This window comes from Mirounga leonina, unplaced genomic scaffold (assembly GCF_011800145.1).
Source record: "Mirounga leonina isolate KUSES-001 unplaced genomic scaffold, KU_Mleo_1.0 Mir_199, whole genome shotgun sequence".
Classification (NCBI taxonomy): Eukaryota; Metazoa; Chordata; class Mammalia; order Carnivora; family Phocidae; genus Mirounga; species Mirounga leonina.
Window position 1 is genome coordinate 9,564,045 of NW_023270498.1, and position 22,086 is coordinate 9,586,130.

Below are 22,086 nucleotides of genomic sequence, written 5' to 3' on the forward strand. Positions count from 1 at the left end.
TGTAATGACCTTGTCTGATATTATGGGCTTTATCTTAACATCTAGTTTGTCTAATGTAAGTATAGTTACCCTAGATTTCTTTTGGTTTCCATTTGCATGGAATGTTTTTTTTCCATCTCTTCTCTTTCAGTCTGTGTGTGCTCTTATATATGAAATAATTTTCTTATAGGTAGCATATAGATGGGTCTTTTTTTTTTTAATCTAGTTAACGAATCTGTGTCTCCTAATGGAAAATTTAGTCCATTTCTATTTAAAGTAATTATTGGTAGGTTTATACTTATTGCCATTTTGTTAATTGGTTTTTAGCTATTTGTAGGAACTTTATTTTTATTTTATTTTATTATTTTTTATTTTTAAGATTTTATTATTAGTTTTATTATTAACATATAATGTATTATTTGTTCAGGGGTACAGGTCTGTGATTCATCAGTCTTACGCAATAGACAGTGCTCACCGCAACACATACCCTCCCCAGTGTACATCACCCAGCACCCCCATCCCCCCACCCTCCTCCCCTCCAGCAACCCTCAGTTTGTTTCCTGAGATTAAGAGTCTCTTGTGGTTTGTCTCTCTCTCTCTGGTTTCGTCTTGTTTGATTTTTTCCTCTCTTCCCATGTGATCCTCTGCCTTGTTTCTTAACTTCCATATATCAGAGAGATCATATGATAATTGTCTTCCTCTGAGTGACTTATTTCGCTTAGCATAACACCCTCTAGTTCTATCCATGTCATTGCAAATGGTAAGATTTCATTTTCTTTGATGGCTGCATAATTCCATTGTGTATATATATACATACACACCACATCTTCTTTATCCACTGATCTGTTGACGGACATCTGGGTTCTTTGCATAGTTTGGCTATTGTGACATTGCTGTTGTAAACATTAGGGTGCAGGTGCCCCTTTGGGTCACTACATTTGTATCTTTGGGGTAAATACCCAGTAGTGCAATTGCTGAGTCATAGGATAGCTCTATTTTCAACTTTTTGAGGAACCTCCATACTGTTTTCCACAGTGGCTACAACAGCTTGCATTCCCACCAACAGTGTAGGAGGGTTCCCCTTTTTCCACATCCTCACCAACATCTGTCATTTCCTGACTTGTTAATTTTAGCCATTCCGACTGGTGTGAGGTGGTATCTCATTGTGGTTTTGATTTATATTTCCCTGATGCAGAGTGATGTGGAGCACTTTTTCATGTCTGTTGGCCATTTGGATGTCTTCTTTGCAGAAATGTCTGTTCATGTCTTCTGCCCATTTCTTGATTGGATTATTTGTTCCTTGGGTGTTGAGTTTGATAAGTTCTTTATAGATTTTGGATACTAGCCCTTTATCTGATATGTCATTTGCAAATATCTTCTCCCATTCTATCGGTTGTTTTTTGGTTTTGTTGACTGTTTCCTTTGCTGTGCAAAAGCTTTTTATCTTGATGAAGTCCCAATAGTTTATTTTTGCCTTTGTTTCCTTTGCCTTTGGCGAGTGTCTAGGAAGAAAGTGCTACGGCCAAGGTTGGAGAGGTTGCTGCCTGTGTTCTTCTCAAGGATTTTGATGGATTCCTATCTCAGCTTTAGGTCTTTCATCCATTTTGAGTCTATTTTTGTGTGTGGTATAAGGAAATGGTTCAGTTTCATTCTTCTGCGTGTGGCTGTCCAATTTTCCCAACAGCATTTGTGGAAGAGACTGTCTTTTTTCCAATGGATATTCTTTCCTGCTTTGTTGAAGATTAGTTGACCATAGAGTTGAGGGTCCATTTCTGGGCTCTCTATTCTGTTCCATTGATCTATGTGTCTGTTTTTGTGCCCATACCATACTGTCTTGACAGCTTTGTAATAGAGCTTGAAGTCTGGAATTGTGATGCCACCAGCTTTGGTTTTCTTTTTCAGCATTCCTTTGGCTATTCGGGTCTTCTCTGGTCCCATACAAATTTTAGGATTGTTTATTCCAGCTCTGTGAAAAAGTTGATGGTATTTTGATAGGGATTGCATTGAATGTGTAGATTGCTCTAGGTAGCATAGACATTTTAACAATATTTGTTCTTCCAGCCCATGAGCATGGAATGTTTTTCCATTTCTTTGTGTCTTCCTCAATTTCTGTCATGAGTATTCTATAGTCTTCTGTACAGATCCTTTGCCTATTTGGTTAGATTTATTCCTAGGTGTCTTACGGTCTTGGTGCAGTTGTAAATGGGATCAACTCCTTTAATTTCTATGTCTTCTGTCTCGGTGTATAGAAATGCAACTGATTTCTGTGCATTGATTTTATATCCTGCCACTTTACAGATTTCCTGTATGAGTTCTAGCAGTTTGGGGGTGGAGTCTTTTGGGTTTTCCACATAAAGTATCATATCATCTGCAAAGAGTGAGAGTTTGATTTCTTTTTTGCCAATTTGAATGCCTTTTATTTCTTTCTGTTGTCTGATTGCTGAGGCTAGGACTTCTAGTACTATGTTGAACAACAGTGGTGAGAGTGGGCATCCCTGTCGTGTTCCTGACCTTAAGGGAAAAGCTCTCAGTTTTTCCCCATTGAGAATGATATTTCCTATGGGTTTTTTGTAGATGACTTTTATGATATTGAAGTATGTATCCTCTATCCCTATACTCTGAAGAGTTTTGATCAAGAAAGGATGCTGTACTTTGTCAAATGCTTTTTCTGCATCTATTGACCTCTCAATCTCATATGATTCTTGTTCTTTCTTTTGTTAATGTATTGTATCACATTGATTGATTCGTGGATGTTGAACCAACCTTGCAGCCCAGGGATAAATCCCACTTGGTCGTGGTGAATAATCCTTTGAATGTACTGTTGGATCCTCTTGGCTAGTATTTTGGTGCGAATTTTTGCATCTGTGTTTATTTGGAATATTTGTCTGTAATTCTCCTTTTTGGTGTGTCTTTTTCTGGTTTTGGGATCAAGGTAATGCTGGCCTCATAAAAAGCGTTTGGAAGTTTTCCTTTCATTTCTGTTTTTTGAAACAGCTTCAGAAGAGTAGGTATTAATTCTTCCTTAAATTGGTAGAATTCCCCTGGGAAGCCAGCTGGCCCTGGGGTCTTGTTTGTGGGAGATTTCCTTGCTGGTTATGGGTCTGTTCAGGTTTCTGTATCTTCCTCGTTCAGTTTTGGTAGTTTATATGTATCTAGGAATGCATTCATTTCTTCCAGATTGTCTAAATTGTTGGCATATACTTGCTCATAATATGTTTTTATAATTGTATTTCTTTAGTGTTGGTTGTGATCTTTCCTCTTTCACTCATGATTTTATTTATTTGGGTCCTTTCTCTTTTCTTTTTGAGAAGTCTGGCCAGGGGTATATCAATCTTACTAAGTCTTTCAAAGAACCAGCTTCTCATTTAGTTGATCTATTTTACTGTTCTTTTGATTTCTATTCCATTGGTTTTTGCTCTAATCTTTATTATTTATCTTCTCCTGTTGGCTTTAGGCTTTCTTTGATGTTCTTTCTCCAGCTCCTTTAGACGTAGAGTTTGGTTGTGTATTTGAGACATTTCTTGTATCTTAAGAAAGGCTTGTAGTGCTATATATTTCCCTCTTAGAACTGCCTTTACTGCATCCCAAAGATTTTGGACAGTTGTGTTTTTATTTTCATTGTTTTCATGAATTTTTAAAATTCTTCTTTAACTTCCTGGTTGACCGATTTATTCTTTAGTAGGATGCTCTTTAGCCTCCATGTATTTGAGTTCTTTCCAACTTTCCTAGTGTAATTGAGTTCCAGTTTCAAAGCATTGTGGTCTGGAAATATGCAAGGAATGATCCCAATCTTTTGGTACTATTTGAGACCTGACTTGTGACCCAAGATATGATCTATTCTGGAGAATGTTCCATGTGCACCAGAGAAGAATTCTGTTGCTTTGGGATGGAATGTTCTGAATATATCTGTGAAGTCCATCTGGTCCAGTGTGTCATTCAAAGCTGATCTTTTTGATTCAATTCAAAATTGATCTTCTGCATAGATGATCTGTCCATTTCCGTGAGGGGGGTGTTAAGGTCCCCTACTATAATTGTATTATTGTTGATGTGTTTCTTTGATTTTGTTATTAATTGGTTTATATAATTAGCTGCTCCCGTGTTAAGGGCATAAATTTTTAGAATTCTTAAATCTTCTTGTTGGATAGATCCTTTAATTATAATATAGTGTTCTTCCTCATCTCTTATTACTGTCTTTAGTTTAAAATCTAATTTGTGTGGTTTAAGGATTACCACCCCAGCTATCTTTTGGTGCCCATTAGCATGATAAATGGTTTTCCACCCCGTCACTTTCAATCTGGACGTCTTTGGGTCTAAAATGAGTCTCTTGCAGACAGCATATTGATGGGTCTCGCTTTTTTTTATCCAATCTGATATCCTGTGTCTTTTGATTGGGGCTTTTAGCCCATTTACATTCACGGTAACTATTGAGAGATAGGAATTTAGTGCTATTGTATTGCCTGTAAGGTAGCTGTTAATGTATATTGTCTCTGTTCCTTTCTGGTCTTTGTTAATTTTGGGCTCTCTCTTTGCTTAGAGGACTCCTTTCAATATTTCTTGTATGGCTGGTTTAGTGATTATAAATTCTTTTAGTTTCTGTTTGTCCTGGAAGCTTTGTATCACCCCTTCTATTTTCAGTGACAGCCTAGCTGGATAAAGTATTCTTGGCTGCATATTTTTCTCATTTAGTACCCTGAATATATCATGCCAGTCCTTTTTGGCCTGCCAGGTCTCTGTGGGTAGGTCTGCCAATCTAATGTTTCTACTGTTGTAGGTTACAGACCTCTTGTCCCGAGTTGCTTTCAGGATTTTCTCTTTGTCTCTGAGATTTGTAAGTTTTACTATTCGATGTCAGGGTGTTGACCTATTTATTGATTTTGAGGGGGTTTCTAAGTGCCTTCTAGATTTTGATGGCTGTTTCCTTCCCCAAACTAGGGAAGTTCTCTGCTATAATTTGCTCCAAATACCTTCTGACCCTCTCTCTCTTTCTTCTTCTGGGATCCCAATTATTTTAATATTTTTTCGCTTTACGGTATCACTCCCCTCGTGATCCAGTAGTTGTTTATCTCTTTTTCTCGGCTTCTTTATTCTCCATCATTTGGTCTTCTATATCACTAATTCTTTCTTCTGCCTCATTTATCCTAGCAGTTAGATCCTCCATGTTTGATTACATCTCATTAATAGCCTTTTTGATTTTGACTTGTTTAGATTTTAGTTCCTTTATTTCTTCAGAGAGGGATGTCATCTGTGCTTTTTTCGAGCCCAGCTAGTGTCTTTGTAATCGTTATTCTGATCTCTATTTCCATCATCTTACCAAAGTCCATATTGATTAGGTCCCTGGCAGTCAGTACTGCCACATGTTCTTTTTTTTCATGTGAGTCTGTCTTGTCATTCTGTTCAGAGAAGAATAGATGAGTGAGAGAACAAAATACTAAAAGGGCAACATGACCCCAGAGAAATATACACTAAACAAATCAGAAGAGACCCAAAATTGGGAGGGTTGGGGGGAGAATATGATCAGGTGGGTGAATAGAACAGAGCCATAAACAAGATTTGGGTGTATTTTGGTCTGTTAGAAGAAACTGTATCCCAAAATTTAAAGAAAGAAATATATATATATTTGTATACACACACACACACACACACACAGAAATAAGGTTAAGTACAATGAAGGGAGAGAATATGATTGTAATAATGAAAATTTAAAAAGATTTCAAAAAAGGAATTGATAGGATAAGAAGTTGGTTGAAAAAGGAAAGAAGAGGGCGCCTGGGTGGCTCAGTCGGTTGCGCGACTGCCTTCGGCTCAGGTCATGATCCTGGAGTCCCGGGATCGAGTCCCGCATCGGGCTCCCTGCTCGGCGGGGAGTCTGCTTCTCCTTCTGCCCTCTCCCCTCTCATGCTCTCTGTCTCTCATTCTCTCTCTCGCAAATAAATAAAAAATTAAAAAAAAAAAAAAAAAAAAAAGAAAAAGGAAAGAAGAAAATTTTAAGAAAAGGAAAGGAAAACCAAAAAAAGAAAATTAAAAAAAATCAAAATTGAAAGACTAAAGAATCATGGGGAAAAAAGCCATGGATACTATGTGCTGTATTCCCCTAGCACTGGAGTTGTGCCATTCTCATTGATCAAGAAGAAAAAAAATAAAATTAAAAAAATTAAAGGTGAAAGACTAAAAAATCATGGGAAAAAAGCCATGAATTCTATGTGCTGTGTTCCCCTAGCGCTGGAGTTTTGCAGTTCTCATTGGTCTGTAAACTTGGTCTTGGCTGGCTCTTCTTGCTTATCTTCTGGGGGAGGGGCCTGTTGCATTGATTTTTAAATGTTTTTGTGGGAGGCAGAATTGCACTGCCCTTGCCAGGGGGCCAGGCTAAGTAATCTCCTGTTTACTCTTTGTGGCTTTTGTTCCCTGAAAGCTTTAGAGGAAGAGAATGAAAATGGTGGCCTCCTACTCTCTGGTCCCGGAGGAGCTGAGAGCTCGGGACCCCACTCCTGAATGAGCCCTCAGAGAAAAGCAGTCAATCACTCCTGTCTCCCCATCTCAGGCCACACTCCCTGCTCACCCGGCCAGTGATCGAGCGTTTCTATCTCTGGCACACAATACCCTTTGGAGTCTCCAAACCCAGCAGATCCCTGCGGTGCGCTCCCATGCTGCTCCTCCCGGGGGAGGAAGGGTGGTCCCCCCGGATCTGCCACTTGTTGGGTCCCTGCTTAAAGAGTAGTGGCCCACTGAGCGGCGGATCACGGTTTATGGCAAGCCCGAGCTGAGAGCCCACTCCTGGGCTCACTCTTTGCAGCCGGCTTCCCTGCTCCGCTACCTGGGAGCTCTGCCGCACTCAGCATGACCCCAAGGATTTTGAGACCGCAAGGATTTTGAGACCACTGTCCCAGCGAGGGTTCCACACCCCGCTTAGCTGCCAGAGCAACGTCCTTCTCTGGAGCAAAAGTTTTGATTTTATGCTCCTCTGCTCTATCACTTGCTGGTACCCAGCTGACGGAGGCTCCATCCCCTCGTGGTCTGTCTATTTTGCCTCAGATTCATTTCTCCACACCTCCTACCTTGCAGAAAGTGGTCACTTTTCTGTTCAGAGTTGCAGGTATTCTTTTCTTCGCTCTCCTGTTAAGTTCACAGGTGTTCAGAATGGTTTGATAGCTATCTAGCCGAATTCCTGGGACCAGATGAAATTGTCTCCTACTCCTCGGCCATCTTGGACTGTCTTTCAAAACTTTTAAAAAAGTAGAGTCTTAGGTCCTGCCTTCAACCCATTTAATTTATAATTTCTAGGAATTTGCAGTAAAATTATACTCGTGGGTAAAAATCATTAGTCTGGTTGAGTCTGTTATTGCCTTGTATTACTGATGTGGCCTGAAGAGTACAGAATGATGTTGATCTATGTCTTCCATGAATGTAGTTCCTATGTATATAAGAAAATTGTTCTCTTCTGCCCAGTTACACAATTGTGGATCATAGTGACCCCTTATCTTTTCATGACCCTATAATACTTAGTTTTAATTTATGTCTATTTATGTTAAAAACTTAATCCCAGGGTTTCTGCTATCACTGAAATTGAATTGTAAAAAGCATAGAGTGAGATATTACATCGTCTTCTTCATGTGTTAAAGATCTAAACATCTTTTGTTTTTTTCCCTTTAAGTTTAAAGGTGCCAAAATTCAAGGGGGAAAAAAGGCAAAAAAACAAAACAAAACAAAAAACTCCCAAAAACAAAAGCCAAAAACCAAAGGAAAAAAAAAAACCCACCAAAAAACCAAAACCCAGAAAGAAAAAAGCAAGCCTAACAAACAAATCTAGTATTGTTTTCAAAGGTGACTTTGCTGGGGGCAGTAATGTCAGAAGTCTCCCGGGTGACTTCCTGCATTCATTTACAGGGAAACCCTGACAGCTGCCTGCCTGTTGTTTTCGTATCACTTATATACTCCCAAGTGGAAAATCTGGTCTTTCAGCTCCGTTGTGAAATAAATATCACATGAATATTAGCAGTTTGCAATAATAGAAAAGGCTTAGCAAGTGAAGGTTTTAGTTACGATCTGATATCTAGTACTTTCTTTCCCTTTTGTAATTTGAGGCTGCACTAATATCTGTTAGAGTTGGAGAGATGAAATGAGATCATTTATGTCAAGCACTTACCACACTGCCCAGTTGCTAAAGAAATATTAGTTCATAGTATATTAGTTCTATGAGCGTACTTTGCTCAAGCCAGATACCTAAGAATCATCCATGAATCTTTTCTCTCCTTTACCTACCAAAGATCTATCTATTTCATCTTAATAGGCCTTCGAATGGGAGTTAGTCATAACCCATGTTTTATAGCAATTGGATATTAGCAGGTAGTTACAACTAAATCCTTCAGGACACCGAGTTCTTTTGCACCTAAACAGTAGTAAACATTACTGGTTTTCTAGAATTCTGAAAGGATTGTAGTAATTTTCACTTCTGCTGGCAAAATTGGTACTGTTAGTACCAGTTTCATAATAAATTTGCCATCATTGACAGAATTAATTATCTTAACATTACCCATAATAAGTTAAATAGGTATTAAAATAATTTATTATTATTTTTATTTGTGTATATTTTTATTTTTAGGCTTAACATTTCTGCATGTGTGAGTTTATAGGCATGCAGGATATAGTAAAGTGTACACTTTGCACAAAGACACTGCAGGGTTCATATCTAGACTTTGCAGTTTTATAGCCTCACACAAGTTGTGTAATTCCTCTAGGTTTGCTGTACCATATATTTTAAGTAGGTTAGTAAGACTTACAGCGTTGTCACAGTCATTGAATCTATATGAAATTTATATGAAAATGCAAAAGAGTAAGAAGAGTCAAGACATTCTTCAAGAACAACGTAGAATAGCTCATTTGATTAGATATCAATATTTTAATGAAGCTAGAGTAATAAAGACAGTGTTCTTGGTTCAGTAGATCAACCAAACAAAATTAGGAATATAAAAACAAGCACATGTTTATAGACACTTGATTTATGGGAAAGGTGACATGTAGAACAGTGGAAACATGATATTTCAGTAAATGGTGCTAAAGCATTGTGCATATTTATATGGAACAAAGTGAATCAAGTTTTATACCACACCACACTTAAAATAAATTCCCAGTGGATTGTGGACCTACTTGTGAAAGGCAAAACAATAAATATTTTAGGAGACAATATAGAAAACTTTTTATGTGACCTTAGAATATAAAAAGTTTTCTTAAATAGGACACAAAAAGGATTTTAACCCTAAAAGGAAAAAATAATAAATAGGATTTTATTAAAATGAAGAATTTCTGTTTATTGAAAATCACCTTAAGAGAGTAAAAAGCAAGCTACTCCTACAGAGTAGGAGAAGATATTTGTAGCTCTCTGACAAGGAGCTCATAAATTGGATATAAGTAAGACTACAGATTGGTGACAAAAAGACAGCCTCATAGAAAAATGAGTAAGAGACTTGAACAGGTACTTCACCAAAAGGATGTCCAAAGTAAAAATAAGAAAAGTTACTTGAGACCACAAGTCATTGGAGGAATACAAATTAAAACCGTGATGGCATACAACTCCTACACACCTACCAGACTAATAATAATTTGTGGGAATATGGAGCATGAAATTCTCATACACTGTTAGTAGAATATATATTAGCGTACCACTCTGGTAAACCGGCAGTGTAAATGCTGAATGTATGCATACTCTGTGACCCTGCGATTCATCTCCCCACAGAAATGCTATATATGTGTGAACCAAGTGGTATGTATATGAATGTTTATGGCAGCATAATTTGGTCTAGCTCCATATGGGGGGTATGTGCATCAATATCATAATAGGTAGTAAGTCATTATATGTTTCTACCTTGGGATATTGTACTGTAGTAAAAATGAACAAAATGGGACACAATGTGTATATTTAAAACACATAATGTTTAGCATAAGAACCCACGTGCAAAAGAATGCATACTGTATGATTCCAGTGTTTAGAAGTCAGAGTCGTTGCCCTTGGAGAGGAGGAAGGGGTTAATGATTAGGTAGAAACAAGAAGTGTCTGATGGGGTCCTGGCAGTGCTCTAGTTCTGGTCCTTCTTGGTGGTTACACAGATGCTTGCTTTGTTATAACTTACTAAGCTGAGTATTTATTTAACTCAAGGAAATTGAGTGTTAAATTTCAATAGAAAAATAAGGGAAGAACCACCCAGCTTTATAAAACCCAGCAAATACTCAGTATGAGATTTTCCTTCTGACCTCTCAATCTAATTTGTGAATACTTGCCTATGTCCTTTAATTAATGATTACTTTTGGGCTTGATATTATACTTAAAAATTTAAACTCTTTGAAGATTAGATAGGAACCGTGTTAACCAGCACACATGCACGAAGTGACTTTGCCCTTGAAAATTCAAATGCTCCAACTTTTTGTGTGACACACAAACAGTATAATTTTTTTAAGGATGATAGAAGTGTAATGAAACACTTTTGTGCCACATTTATTGTTTTTTTTTTTTTCAATTTTCATCAAAGAAAAGTCTTAATTGTGAATAGTTAAAGCTATCATTTTTTTCTTTTTTGGTACTTTTTTCTATTGTTTTAAGCCTCATTTTAATCCAGGAGGTTTGTGGTTTTATAAAAGTTACATGTATTCTCTGTTAAATTTAAAACATTTTAATATATATATTTTTCTAACTGCAAATGGGATATTGTTTTGAAATTTATATTTTCTAATTGTTGAGTACTTGCAAGAACACTGTTGATTTTTATGGTTATCATTTATTTGTTTTTTAAGATTTTATTTATTTATTTGACAGAGACACAGTGAGAGAGGGAACACAAGCAGGGGGAGTGGGAGAGGGAGAAGCAGGCTTCCTGCAGAGCAGGGAGCCCGATGCGGGGCTCCATCCCAGGACTCTGGGATCATGCCCTGAGCCGAAGGCGAACGCCTAACGACTGAGCCACCCAGGCGCCCCTGTGGTTATCATTTACATCACACTTGATTCAACCAGCGTTCCTAGTTATGATTAAAAGGGGATTGAAGTCATCCTTATTGAGCCCTACCTCCACACACACTTTTTAAAATAAGTAAAATTTCTCTGTATTTTCTCCACTAAATTTAAGTGACTTTTTTTTTTTTTTTTAAGATTTTATTTATTTATTTGACAGAGAGAGACAGCGAGAGAGGGAACAGGAACAGGTGTAGTGGGAGAGGGAGAAGCAGAGTCTCTCCTGAGCAGGGAGCCCGATGCGGGGCTCTATCCCAAACCCCAGGATCATGACCTGAGCCGAAGGCAGATGCTTAACGACTGAGCCACCCAGGCGCCCCGTAAGTGACATTCTTTTCTAGTCTATGCATAAACCTCTGAATAATTAAGAAGGCTCATAGAGTAAATAAAAAGCCCAAACCAGAATTTAAACAGATTCAAGGCATAAACCAGAAAGGAAAATCACTGAAGATTCTAATATCAGTGCATACCTTTTTAGCTTTTGAATTGAAATACTCTAGGCACTTACATAAAAAGAGATATTCTTTCCTGTAAAAGATGAATTCTTCTTGACTTTTATTGGTTAGTTACTAAAAGATCTTTTTATACTTTATTCTTTAAAAATAATTTAGTTGTAAAGGAGTTTTTTTTTTTAATTAAAAGGATTCTTCAAAGTAATATAATTGATTGAAGTCTACATAAACTTTTTGGTTTTGTTTGTAGCTTTAATTTGTAGTGATGTTGGAACATTATTACTGATTTGAAGTTTTACATTACTTTTTTGCGATCCATACTTTATTTTCCAGTTTAAAGATAAATTTGCCACCAAATGATACTAAATATTTAGAGCCTAATTTGGATAAAATCCATCAAAATCACAGAGCATCCTGGATTTGCTGGCACAGTCTTGATTTTTGTTTCATGAGGGACACTAAAGAGGTAGAAATTAAGTCTTCCCTATTCCTTTACATGCTTACAAAACTATGTTATATATATATATACACACACACACACATACACACACACACATACATACTTATATACTTAACATAGATCTACCAGGTGAGGAATCAAAAGGACTGACTGAAATGTACCCAAAATAGTCCCAAGCCTGGGAAGTTGTATATTTGAAAAGTTAGGCTCACTCTAATCTTGCCCCAAGAATTCCCCTCCTCCTGCCTAATTTTTCTTTCAACATATTTCTCATATGCCTCTGGCTATAACTTCTAAGGTGGTGCTCATTCTGAAATGATAGTGTCTGTGATATGCTAATTACATGTTGGGATGTTAATAACATTCTAAATATATGTGGTATTATTTGTAAGATATCAAATAAGCTTCTATAGCGGACCTATTCAATCAACTAAAACGTTTCCGCACAGGATTATTTGCTATTCCCTTTTTGTGTCTACGTGACGGGGTACTGGCTGTGTGGGAAAGAGAGTCAAGCGGGAGTCTAGGCAGTCTTGCAAGATGGGAAACTGTACTAGAGCAAATACAAAACACACCCGTGCTGATTAGTACTTAGAAAAAAGTCTTCACTTTTTTTTTTTTTTTTACAAATAACAGGTTGATCCAAAATCCCATGGCTCACTTTAAACAGGTATAATTAACTCTGTAATTATTAAAGTAAATAAGAACTTTTAATTAAATCATAATAACTACTTTGGTTACAGCCGAAAGCATGAATTTCTCTTCTTAGAGACATATGAACTAGGCACTCCTCATTGTTGTGCTTCTTGTTAAATTCACCAGGTGGTGGGTATATATCCCTTTTTCCACACTGATCCCAGTTTATCAGAATGCAGGATTTACCTTTAAGGGTGTGTTCTCTTACTGGTAGTGTCTCCATTAATGTCTTCACCTCTCACTCCTATAATTTGACGAAGGCAGTCAAGGTATAATTGTAGCTTTCCTAATCCACCCCGTTCTGAGTTTTCCCAAGCCCTAGATGTCTCTGCAGTGCCAAAATAAAGCCCTGGGGAATTTGAAACTTTCTGGCTGACAATTGCAAAGCTGTTTATGTTAATATAAAGTGGTGGTGAGGCCTGTGGCTTTCAAGTATGCAGATGCTTTCTTAGAATGGATATATCAGCCCTTTTGCAGGTGGATCATATGTGTGATGGAAGTCTATGCTTGGCGTGCCCTCCTAGTCGTATCTAATTGTAAAGTTTATTTAATCAGTAAAATGGGTAATGGGCCTTTAAAGCACATTGAAGCTTCGATTAATGTCCTTGGAAACTAAGTACCCAAGATCATGGGCAAGTATGACAAACTACCGATGAGTCACACCTCGCAGCCACTAAAATAGTTTATAAGTAATTAGCATAATAGAATTGTTCTCCTGCTGTTTGGGTATCATTTTTGGCTCATGGCTACCTCCTGCATCAACTCTTTTAACTTTCACTATGGTTATCAAACAGGTTTTGCATTGAGTTTTGTTCTGAGAGTCTCAAAGTTTCTGTATAAATATTAGTGGGTGGCAAGTATTCAGTATTTTTCCATTGTATTAAAGTAAGGAAACCACAGCATTAAGAGGTTTGTCACTTATAGTGGTCAGCTGGGTTTATGCCCCTGCATTTGTGAATTGGTCTCAGTTTTCATGTTTGAGATTTTTAAAAACAATCTGTTTTTTTTTTTTAATTTAAATTCAATTAGCCAACATATAGTACCTCATTAGTTTTTTGATACAATGTTCAATGATTCATTAGTTGTGTATAACAATCAGTGTTCATCACATCATGTGCCCTCCTTAATGCCCATCACCCAGTTATACCATCCTCTCACCGACCTCCCTTTCCACAACCCTCAGTTTGTTTCCCAAAGTCCAGAGTCTCTCATGGTTTGTCTCCCTCTCTGATTTCTTCCCATTCAGTTTTCCCTCCTTACCCCTGTGGTCCTCTGTGCTATTCCTTATACTCCAGATGTGAGTGAAACCATATGATAATTGACTTTCTCTGATTGACTTATTTCACTTAGCATAATACCCTCCAGTTCTATCCATGTCGATGTAAATGGTAAGTATTCACCCTTTCTGATGACTGAGTAATATTCCATTGTATGTATGAACCGTATCTTCTTTATCCATTCATCTGTTGAAGGACATCTCGGTTGCTTCCACAGTTTGGCTATTGAGAACATGGCTTCTGTGAACATTGGGGTGTATATGGCCCTTCTCTTCACTACATCTGTATCTTTGGGATAAATATCCAGTAGTGCAATTGCTGGGTCATAGGGTACCTTTATTTTTAACTTCTTTAGGACCTTCCATACTGTTTTCCAGAGTGGCTGTACCAGCTCGCATTCCCACCAACAGTGTAAGAAGGTTCCCCTTTCTCCACGTCCTTGGCAACATTTGTTGTTCCCTGTCTTGTTAATTTTAGCCATTCTAACTGGTGTGAGGTGGTATCTCATTGTGGTTTTGATTTGTATTGCAGTGATGGCAAGTGATGTGGAGCATTTTTTCATGTGTCTGTTGGCCATTTGTATGTCTTTGGAGAAGTGTCTGTTTGTATCTTCTGCCCATTTCTTGACTGGACAATCTTGCTTTTAAGAGCAAGTGGGTTGTTTTGAGTCACGAAATTAATCTAACCTGTGATTTATCTGCAGGCTAAACATTTGTTTTTCATATTGTATGCAGTTCCATAACTTTTGTTTTGACCTTGTGAAATTCAGTTTTCCTAAAGATTATGCTTTAGTGTTCTAGGATTTTCATCCTGTATTAAACTAATTAATAGGTGATCATAAGGAAAATTTTTCTAGAATTCAACTTACACAGGCTGGTTTTGGTAAAGGACTTATAGAAAAAGAGATATCACTGGTTCTGTTATAATTCAGAAACCCAACTCTAAATGAAAAAGCGGTTATCTACCTTTACATTAGTCACTTGTACCAACTGGTGATTTAAGAAGCTTATTTGAATCTTGGTGCCTATTGCTGTGTTTGCTTCAGATTGCATTTCCACTTCACAGCCCTCACTGAGGGCAGTGTAATTATGTGGTACTGTTTACAGATGATTAATATTTAAGTAGAAATGTGCTGCTTTAAGAAAAAGGAAGCTGAGGTAGAGTAGTGTGATGGCAAACCAAGCCTCTTTTTGTGGAATTCCAGAATTTTCAGAAAATCCCTGACAACTACCATTCATTTCAGGTAGAAGAAGCTAAGGTGGCCATTGTTTTTTATGAAGTTTGGAAAGTGTGGGATTTTAATCACATAATTTTTCTTAGAATGTAATATGCTTGATTAAAATTATGACTATTTTAAGACTACAGAGAATAACTTAACAAATACCCATGTACCTATCATCTATTCCTGTCAAGTCCTGATCTTTTTCCCATACTTGCTAAGCTTTTCTTTTTTAAGAAATAAAACAAAACTGATGCTGTTGAAGTATTCTGTATAATCCTCCCCGAATCTATTTTTCTGTCTTCTTCCTTTCTTTTTTTTTTTTTTTTTTAAGATTTTATTTATTTTGACAGAGAGAGACACAGCGAGAGAGGGAACACAAGCAGGGAGAGTGGGAGAGGGAGAAGCAGACTCCCCACTGAGCAGGGAGCCCAATGCGGGGCTCGATCCCAGGACCCTGGGATCATGACCTGAGCCGAAGGCAGACGCTTAACGGCTGAGCCACCCAGGCGCCCCTGTCTTCTTCCTTTCTTCATCAGAGGTAACCACTGTCCTGATATATTTTGTTATGTATGAATATAGTCATACATAAGATAGCTTCATTTTCCATGTTTTCAATAATATATATCCATAGGAACATACTGTAATATATATCATTCTGCAGCTTGCTTTTCATTAGGTTACCATTGTGGTTTTTAACTACAGGCATGTTGATATTTGTAGGTTAGTCATTTATTTTAGCTGTTATATAGTATTCCATTATATTTATTATAATTTATACATTTCCTGTTGGTAGATATTTAGATTTCTGGTTGTTCTGCTTTTACATACAATGTGGCAGTGGGTATTCTTGTAGTATGTGTAAGATAATTGCTCTAGGCCCCAGAGTCTAGGATTTTTATGCAGATGTGAAGTTGCTGGACTGAAGGGCATATGCATCTTCAGCTTTACTATATGTTGCCAAATTGTTCTGTAAAGTACTCACATGAATTTATACTCCCACCATTGGTGTATAAAAGTTTTTGTTCCATATTCTGATCATTCTTGGTTTTATCAAACTTAAATTGCAGACAGAGGGAAAAACAAATGAGAAGACTTTCGTGTGGCAAGGAGATGAGGTGAGAGAATTAATAGGGAGGCTCATTAGCTATTGTAAAGACTTTGTCTTTTACCTTGAGTGTGATTACTATCTGAAATGCGAAGGTTTTTAACAGAGAAGTGATGTAATCTTATTTAGGTTTTAAAAGGATCACTGTGCTTGCTGTATTAAGAGGACAGTATAGGAGAGGCTAAAGGAGAAAGCAAGGAGACTAATTAGGAGGCTGTTGTTATAATTCAGGCAAGAGATGATGGTGACTTAGTCCAGGGTGTAGATGAAGGTGGTGAACAATGTTCACAGTCTAGATATATTTTGAAAGTAGAATGAACAAGATATGCTCATGTATTAGAGGTGGAATGTGAGAGAAAAAATACAGAGTTTTGGGCCTGGACAACTGGAAGGCTAGAGTTGCCATTCATTGAAAGGGTTCTGTGGGAGAAGCAGGTTTAGGAAGGAGAGAGAAATCAGGAATTTGATTTTGAACAAGCAAGTTCTAGATGCTTCCTTAGCATTCAGGTTAAGATGTTGACTAGGCAGGTAGATTCAAGAGTCCAGAATACAGAGAAATCTGATTGAGGAGTATGGATATCAGCATAGAGGAGTGGTTTAAAGCCATGAGATTGGATGAAGGAATGAGTGCAGAGATAGAAGTCCAAGAAGATCCCTGGGCCAGTCCAGCGTTTACAGGTCAGGAGAATGAGGTTTACTGACAAGAGAGAGTGCTCAGTAAGGAGGAGAACCAAGAGTGAGTAGTGTCCTGGAAGCCTAGTGTAGAAACTGTTTCAAAGGAGAATTGGTTGGCGATGTTGAATATGCCCAGATCAAGTAAGATGAGTGCTGAGACTTGACCTTTGGTTTTAACAATATGGAAGGCATTAATGACTTTCATAGAAGCTGTCTCTGTGCAGTAGTAAGGAGATAAAGGCTAAGATGGAGTGCTTTCAAGAAAGAATGGGAAGACAGGAATGGAAGATAACAAAAATAGATACCTCTTTTGAGGAATTTCTTCCCTAAAGGGAGTAGAAAAATGAGACCATTGCTGGAAGATGATACAGGATTAAGAGTTTTTTCAAAGATAGGAGCTAGTATAGTGTGTTTGATGCTGATATGAATAGTATAATAGAATAGTATAATAAAGGAAATTGATGATGCGTTAAGAGAGAGGGGTGAATTGCTGGAATGAGGTTGAGTAGATGAAAGGAGATGGAGGGATACAATGGAGGGATTGGTCTTAGTAGGAACACAGACCATTCATCCATAATGGCAAAGGGAAGGCAAGAGTACTTTGGCACAAATGTAGATAAGTGGATAGATTTTGATTGCTTTTATTTTTTCAATGAATTGGGAAGCAAGATCATCTGCTGAGCCCAAGGAGGGGAGGGAGATACAGAAGTAAAATATAGTAAAATGTATGACCTGATAACTCAGGAGACTAGAGAACTGGTCAGTGATTGCAAGGCCACACCACCTGTGCCAATAAGGTGGAGAATAGGATTTATCTAGGATTGGGATTTGCCTGGTGATCATGATAGGGGAATTAGTTGAGGGTGTATTCAAAGGAGGGGGATTATAATAATGGACCATGGACTCTAAGGTGGGTGAAGGACAGCGCAAAGGTGATAGGACCAGTGGATTATAGAGCTGAGGTTTAAAAATATTAGAGTAAAGATATTTGAAGAGGTGAGTTGAAAAGGTAGAGGCTGGCTGGGTAGTGGGAAGCCAGAAATTGAGATTGTTCGGGGTTTCAAGTTATTAGTGAGGAGTTCTAGAGCATGACTAAGGACGAGTAGCTGAGGTCAAGTGAAGGAGTGTACCCTGAGAGGAGAGGAGGATGTCAAGGATCATTTATGTGGATATTTAAATCATCATGCATTTTGTTTCTAGGAATTTACTGATTTCTTCTAGGCTGTCAGATTTGTTGGCATATAATTGTGCATAGTAGTCACTTATGATTCTTTGTTATATCTGTGGAATCAGTTGTAATGTCTCTTTCATCTGATTTTATGTAAGTCCTCTTGTTTTTATTCTTGGTGAGTCTAGCTAAAGGTTTGTCAATTTTGTTGATCTTTTCAAAGAACCGGCTCTTAGTTCCTTGGTCTTTTCCATTTTTTTTTTTCATCTCTATTTCATTTATTTCTGCTTGGATCTTTGTCATTTCCTTCCTTCTACTAACTTTGGGTTTCATTTGTTTTTCTTTTTCTAGTTCTTTGAGATGTAATGTTTGCTTGTTTATTTTTGATTTTTCTTTTTTCTTAAGGTCAGCATTTATTGCTTGGAACTGCTTTTGCTGCTTCCCATAAATATTATTTTATTTTTTTAAAGATTTATGGTATTTTAGAGAGAGAGGGAGGGAGGGCATGAGCAGAGGGTGGGGCAGAGAGGGAGACAAGCAGACTCCCTGCTGAGCAGGGAGCCTGACATGAGGCTTGAGATCATGACCTAGCTGAAACCAAGAGTTGGACGCTTAACTGACTGAGCCACCCAGACGCCCTGCATCCCATAAATTTTAGCGTCATTCTTCTGTTTTCATTTGTCTCAAGGTATTTTTTTTGACTTCTTAGATCATCATGCATTTTGATAAGAACAGGGTTGGAGAGAGTTATGGCCAGGAACTAAAATATTTAAGGAATGATATTGGAGGTGTCATGTCGATGACTGCAGCAAGCATTAGGGATGGTGATGATAATTTGGTCTGAAAATTTGAGATTGAAAGCTAGAATTTTAGGGAGGCAGGTGAGACAGTAGTTTGGAAGTAGCAGAAAGAAATAAGAATACCTACCCTGTCTCCAGGCCTAATGTGAAGAGGAGTATGAGAATGAAGACAGTCAGGACTGGAAAGGGTTGCAGGGAGAGCCAGGTTTCAGTTGGCAGTGGCTTTCAACCCTGGCTGTGCATTAAAATCATCAGGGAGGGCTTGTGAACATACCATTTCCTTGGTCCCAGCCCCCAGAGATACTGACTCAGACAGTCTGGGGTGGAGCTCAAGCTTAAGTAAATATTTTTAACTCCCAGGTGATTGTATGTACAGCCAGGGTTGTGTCCCAAGCAGGAATGTTCTGAAAAAAGGATGAGTAATTGAGGATGACAGATGTGTTTTTGAGGGCATAGGAAAAGGGTTTGGGAGTTCAGGAGGGGTGGGGCATCTTTAAAAGTTTATTGGCCCTTTGAATTTCTGTGAATTACCTATTTATACCCATGAATCTTTTATTCTGTTGGTAAATGTTTGATTTTTGTTTTGGTTTGAACTTTTCATTGAAGTATTGCATGAATACTGAAAAGTATGCACCTGTATATATTGTGGAATGAGCACCAAGAAACAGAACATTACTAGCATCTAGAAACCATGCTTATGCCCCTGTTATATTAACTATCTCTTCACTGGGGGAGATTTATTTATTAAAAAGGCTCTTATGCTGCCTGTCTTGAGTAGCAAAATAGATTTCATATCAAAGTGTACTGGCCTTAGGTTATAGGGTAAACCAAAATAGTCCCAGCCATGATTTTTTCTCTTTTCTTCTTAAAGTACATAGAATACATAGAAGAGGGCTTGCAGAATCCAAGAAAACCTTTTTTTTTTTTTTTTTTAATCTGAAAACTGGTCGCCTGGAAATACATTGTAGTTGGAGATACTGTGGTCTTTTGTGCTGTTTCTTCATTAGCTCTTTTCCTCTCTGACTGGAAATGAGTTGTTTTGGCAAGTGGAAACATGTTCTAAGTGATAGGACCTCACCCAGGTGGCCCAGACAGTTTGGGTCTTCTATACCTACCTGACTGTACTGAGTCTAGAGTTTAGGGTTTAGGGATTGTACTGAGTCTAGAGTTTAGGGTTACAGCTGTAAGTCAGGTTTGAGTCAGGGAAGACCCCTGAGGAATGGTCATTATGGTTTTTTTTAGAAGTAAAATATATTGAATAAATGTAAATGGCCAGAGCCTGCTTTTAGCATTTGCAACTATTCATTTCCAGTATTTTGACCCCTGCTGAAAAAAAAAAGAAGAAAGAAAGACTGGATTTTTGATCTGTAGAATGTGCAACACAATGAACTTAATTTTTCATTTCTTAACAGAAAGCTGGGAAACAAAAAGCTGGTAGGATATTATGATGATGACTTTTTATTACTGTCAGGAGCAGGAAATACCAATTTCTTTTATTTTAGTTATTCCTTTAGCATCTGTTGAAGAATAAAATTAATTGAAAGTAACATCATAAATATTAAAGACTACTGGAAAAAATGGTGAAGGCAAAAATACTCCTTGCTTGAGACACTTGGCTGGCTCAGTCAGTAGAGCATGTGGCTCTTGATCTCAGGGTTGTGAATTCGAGTCCCACGTTGAGTGTAGAGATTACTTTAAAATCTTTAAAAAAGTACTGCTTGCTTGATTTTACATTGTACCACTCTAAAATTCTTTGATGTTTAGTTGAGTACAATATCAGAATACTGTTATGAAGAAACACATCAGTAACTTACTAAGTTTCATGGGTGGAGTATTTTCTTACTCTGTCAGTTTCCTTATCCTGTACTACTTGCATAATAGTGACAGCTCAAGGGCGCCTGGGTGGCTCAGTCGTTAAGCGTCTGCCTTCGGCTCAGGTCATGATCCCAGGGTCCTGGGATCGAATCCTACATCGGGCTCCCTGCTCAGCAGGAAGCCTGCTTCTCCCTCTCCCACTCTCCCTGCTTGTGTTCCTGCTCTTGCTGTCTCTCTGTCAAATAAATAAATAAAATCTTCAAAAAAAAAAAAATAGTGACAGCTCAAGTGCTCTGGGATGTTGTACAACAGTGAATGGAGACGGCCTAGGACACTGAGTGGTCCTATAACCAGTCTTCCCAACTCTAGGCTACATTGTCCTAGGTAGGCATTTGGCCTTTAAAAAAAGTCATTTGAATACAGAGATCAGTGGTTGCCAGGTGTTAGCGGGAGCTAAGGATGAATAGGCAAAGCTCAGACGACTTTTGTAGTAGTGAAAATATTCTGTATGGTACTGTAATGGTGGATACATGTTATACATTTGTTAAAACCCATAGAATGTATAACATCAAGAGTAAACAATTTAACTGTGGACTTTGGATGATAATGATTTGTCACTGTAGATATTTACTGATTGTAATAAATGGCCCACTCTGGTACAGGATGTTGAGTAGGGAAGGCTATATGTGAAGGGGGCTACGCAGGGACACATGGGATCTCTCTGTACTTTCTGCTCAATTTCTCTGTGAAACTAAAACTTCTCTAAAAATAAAGTTTACTATTAAACAAACAAGTAATTTGCAGGATTTTTATGATGTTGCAATATTTAACAATACTTTTTAACATAAATCTATTCCCTTATCCATCATAAGGCTTTCATTTGATAGTATATGCCTGTTTCTTAGTGTTTGCCATCAATGAATATGAAAAATAACTACCTGTCATCCTCTCAAATGTTAGAATCTTTTGTGTTACAGATGAGCAAATCTAGGCTTTAAAAGATTGTGGGGATTTAGGGCTCCAGTTTCTAAATGTCTAATTCACTGTCACCAGAACCACAACTTTTATTCCATGATTGCTCTATAAATACTCTATTCCTAAATTTAGCTATAATGTCCTTAAAGTGTTGGCTCTCTATAGTTTTCTTTTACATATTCACTATTTAGAACACACAATCATTTATAAAAAACTGTAGCTCTCTTCTTAATGTATAAATTACTCAGATAAACTTATTTCTGAATTCTCAAAGATTAAAAAATTACTAATGTTTAAGTGTTAATTGAGGCCAAAAAGTAGACATAAAGATTATTACTTTAGAGGGGATTTCCCTTTGTTTTTAGGTCGACTGTAATTTTTTAACTTTTCAGTGTTCCTCTGGTAAATTTATATAGATTGGTTAATAATTACACTCAATTCTTTCTGGAAAAAAAAGTCTAGGTACTAT

General features: G+C 37.5%; 1 protein-coding gene across 3 annotated transcripts in view; it reads left to right on the plus strand.

Annotated features, from left to right (window-relative positions):
• Window positions 1-22,086, plus strand: part of LOC118024540 (cytochrome c oxidase assembly factor 1 homolog) — a 99,366-nt gene that overhangs the window by 22,037 nt on the left and 55,243 nt on the right. The window contains exon 1 of one of the 3 annotated variants that reach the window (XM_035026501.1): window positions 15,579-15,617. The exons of the other annotated variants lie outside the window; for them this stretch is intronic. The gene's annotated coding sequence lies outside the window, so the exon portion shown is untranslated. Of the gene's footprint in view, window positions 1-15,578; window positions 15,618-22,086 lie in introns of those variants that run through there. 3 annotated transcript variants of the gene reach the window in all.